The sequence below is a fragment of the Pteronotus mesoamericanus genome, unplaced genomic scaffold (assembly GCF_021234165.1).
Source record: "Pteronotus mesoamericanus isolate MK-2021 breed Mesoamerican mustached bat unplaced genomic scaffold, CSHL_Meso_final contig_166, whole genome shotgun sequence".
In the NCBI taxonomy this organism is placed as follows: Eukaryota; Metazoa; Chordata; class Mammalia; order Chiroptera; family Mormoopidae; genus Pteronotus; species Pteronotus mesoamericanus.
Genome location: NW_026555066.1, coordinates 1,362,934 through 1,367,220, shown reverse-complemented (window position 1 = coordinate 1,367,220; position 4,287 = coordinate 1,362,934). Strand labels below are relative to the sequence as shown.

General features: G+C 36.0%; 1 pseudogene; it reads left to right on the top strand.

Annotated features, from left to right (window-relative positions):
- Positions 1 to 1,774: 1,774 nt before the first annotated feature.
- Positions 1,775 to 2,359, top strand: LOC129064553 (protein archease-like; annotated as a pseudogene).
- The last annotated feature ends 1,928 nt before the right edge of the window (positions 2,360 to 4,287 follow it).

The following is a 4,287-nucleotide window of genomic DNA, read 5'->3' as shown; positions in this document are numbered from 1 at the left end:
AAGAAGATTGAAATCATATCAAGCATCTTATCTGGCCCCACTGCTAAGAAACTATAAATCAATCACAGGAAGAACGCTGAAAAACACACAAAGACATGGAAACTAAATACCATATTATTAAACAATAAATGGGCCAATAAGCACATCAAGGAAAAAAATCAAAAGATACCTTGGAAGAAATGAAAATGAGGACACAGAAATCCAAAATCTGTGGGACACTGGGCAAGCAATCCCAAGAGGGAAATTCATAGCATTACAGGTCACTATCAAAAAACAAGAAAAGCCCTGGCTGGTGTGGCTCACTGGACTAAGTGCCAGCCTGCAGACCAAAGGGTCACTGGTTTGATTCCAGGTCAGGGGGACATGCCTGGGTTGAGGGCCAAGTCCCCAGTAGGGGGCACTTGAGAGACAACCACACATTGATGTTTCTCTCCCTCTCTATCTCCTTCCCTTCCCCTCTCTAAAAATAAATAAACAAAAAAAAAGAAAAATCTGAAATAAACAATGAAACTTTATACATAAAGAAACTTGAAAAAGGCAGCAAGGTCCAAAGTGAGTAAAAGCAATGAAATAAAACAGATCAGAGCTGAAATGAATGAAATAGAATCTAAAAAAATGATACATAATATCAATGAATCCAAGACCTGGTTCTTTGAAAAGATAAAGAAGATTGACAAATCTTTATGAGACCAAACATTAAAAAAAAGAGAAAGGAGCCAAATAAATAAAATTGAAAATGGGAGAAGAAAAATAACAACTGGCACCAAAGAGATACAGTGGATTGTAAGAAAATATTATGAACAACTATATGCCAACAAACTGGACAACCTGTAAAAAAATGAATAAATTACTAGACACATACACTCTTCCAAAACTAAATCAGGAAGAATCAGAGAATCTGAATAGACAGATTACACGTAATGAAATTGAAGCAGTAATCAAAAAATTCCCAACAAACAAAAGCCCTGGACCGGATGGCTGCCCAAGTGAATTTCACCAAACATTCCAAGAAGAACTAACATCTCTCATTCTCAAACTATTTCATAAAATTCCAGAGGAGGGAGGGCTCCCAAACTCATTTTACTAAGCCAACATTATCCTAATTCTAAAACCAGATAAAGACACTACAAAGAAAGAAAATTACAGGACAATATCCCTGATGAACATAGGCACTAAAACCCTCGACAAAGTATTACCAAACTGAACATAGCAATGCATCAAAAAGATCATACACCATGATCAAGTGAAATTCATTCTGGGAATGCAAGTTTGGTACAACATTCACAAATGAATAAATGTGATTCACCACATAAACAAAATAAAGGACAAAAACCACATGATCATATCATATTTTCATATTCAATGAAAGCTTTTGATAAAATCCAGCACCCATTTATGATAAAAACTCTCACCAAAGTGGGAATAGAGGGAACATATCTAAACATAATAAAGGCCATATATGACAAACCCACTGCCAGCATCATACTCAAAGGGAAAAACTACAAGCATTCCTGTTAAGATCAGGAACAAGAAAGGGATGTCTGCTTTCAGCTGTCTTAATCAACATAGCACTTGAAGTCCTAGCCACAGCAATCAGACAAAGAAGATATACAAGGCATCCAAATTAGAAATGAAGAAGTAAAACTGTCTTTAGTTGCGGATGACATGGTTTTGTACATAGAGAACATCCAAGGTTCCAACAAGAAACTACTAGAACTGATAAGTGAATTCAGCAAAGTAGCAGGATACAAAATTAACACTCAGAAATCAGTTGCATTTTCATATGCCAATAACAAACTAACAGGAAGGGAAATTAAGAAAACAATCCCAGAGTAGAGTGTTCAATGCTGCAATCATCACACAGGAAGAGGAAGATGTTAGAGACTACAATTTGACTGAGGAGCAGAAAGCGATCAAGACCAAGTATCCTCCAGTCAATTGGAAGTACAAATATTTGGATCATACAGAGGATGTCCAGTTACATGCATGGGGAGATACTCTGGAGGAAGCATTCAAGCAATGTTCAATGGCCATGTTTGGTTACATGACAGATACAGGGACTGTGGAGCCCCTCCAAACAATGGAAGTAGAAACACAAGGAGATGACTTACAGTCTCTTCTGTTTCACTTTTTGGATGCGTGACTTTATAAGTTCAGTGCGGATGAATTCTTCATACTCCAGGAAGTGAAAGTACTTAGTATTGATCAAAGAAATTTCAAATTATGGTCAATTGGGTAAGGAGAAGAATTCTCATTGTCCAAGCACTCTCAGGGAACTGAAGTCAAGGCAATAACATATTCAGCAATGCAGGTCTATAATGAAGAGAAGCCAAAAGTTTTTGTGATCATTGACATTTAAGATACAAAAAACAAACAAAACTTCCTATGAAGAACTGTGTTTTTCTCTTCCTTTTGAGAAGATACCATGATACCATATTATAAATTCTACAATATCTGATGATATGTGATGATATGCAAAACAGAAATTTTTGACTTAAAAGTGTAACTTTCACAAATGGAAAATCAAGGCATAGCCTTGGTTTATGTTAACCAAATATTCAAATGCTAAAGAAAAACAATCCATTCACAATTGCTTCAAAAAGTATAAAATACTCAGGACTAAACCTAACCAAGAATGTAAAACACCTGTACTTGGAAAATGATGAGACTGAAGAAAGAAATTGAGGAAGATACAAATAACTGGAAGCATATACCATGTTCATAGAGAGGAAGGATTAACGTCATTAAAATGTCCATACTACCCAAAGCAATCTATATATTCAATGCAACTCCTACCAAGATTCCAATGATGTATTTTACAGAACTAGAACAAATATTTCAAAAATTCAAAAGGAACCACAAAGGCCCAACATAGAAACAGTGGTTCTGACAAAGCAGAATAAAGTTGGAGGAATCACACTACCTAATATTAAACAGTACTACAAGGCCATAGTAATCAAAACAGTCTGGTACTGGCATAAAAACAGAGACGTAGATCAATGGAACAGAAGAGAGGGCCCAGAAATAAACCCACAACTTTATAGTCAATTATTATTTGACAGAGGAAGCAGGCATATACAATTGACTAATTATGTTATTCAGTTATTCAATAAGTGGTGTTGGGAAAATTGGAGAGATATGTACAGAAAAATGAATAAACTGCCTTCTTACACCATGCACAAGAATAAATTCAAAATGGATCAAAGACTTAAATGTTAGACTTGAAACCAAAAAAAACCCTGGAAGAAAATCTCGGATATTGCTCATACAAATTTGTTATCATATATATCTCCCCATGAAAGGGAAACAAAAGAACGAATAAACAAATGGGAATTCATCAAATGAAAAAGTTTTCGCACTGCAAAGGAAATAATTAACAAAATAAAAAGACAACCCAAAGAATGGGAGAACATATTCACTGATACATCTGATAAGAGGTTAATATCCAAAATTTATAACGTACTTACAAAATTCAACACCAAAAAAATAAAACAATTAAAAAATGGGCAAAGGACTTGAATAGAACTCCTCCAAAGAGGACATATAGATGGCCAATAGACATATTAAAAGATGTGCCTGGGGAAATTGAAGCAGTAATCAAGAAACTCCCCGCACACAAAAGCCCAGGGCCGGACGGTTTCACAGGAGAATTCTACAAAACATATAAGGAAGAGCTAACCCCTGTCCTTCTCAGACTATTCTAAAAAATCCAAGAGGAGGGAAGACTCCCAGACTCTTTCTATGAGGCCAGCATCACCCTGATCCCAAAACCTGATAAAGACCCTACAAAGAAAGAAAACTACAGGCCAATTTCGCTGATGAACATAGATGCTAAAATCCTCAACAAAATATTGGCAAACCGCATCTAGCAATACATTCAAAAGATTATCCACCACGATCAAGTGGGATTCATCCCAGGCATGCAGGGATGGTTCAATATACGCAAATCAGTAAACATGATACATCACATAAATAAAAGAAAAGACAAAAACCACATGATCATCTCGATAGATGCAGAAAAAGCATTCGATAAGGTACAGCACCCATTTATGATCAAAACACTCAGTAAATTTGAATAAATGGGGCATTCCTCAACGTAATAAAGGCCATATATGAAAAACCTACAGCCAATATCATACTCAATGGGCAAAAACTGAAAGCTTTCCCACTAAGATCGGGAACATGACAAGGATGCCCGCTCTCACCACTTCTTTTCAAAATCGTATTGGAAGTCCTAGCCACAGCAGTCAGACAAGAGAAAGAGATAAAAGGCATCCAAATAGGAAA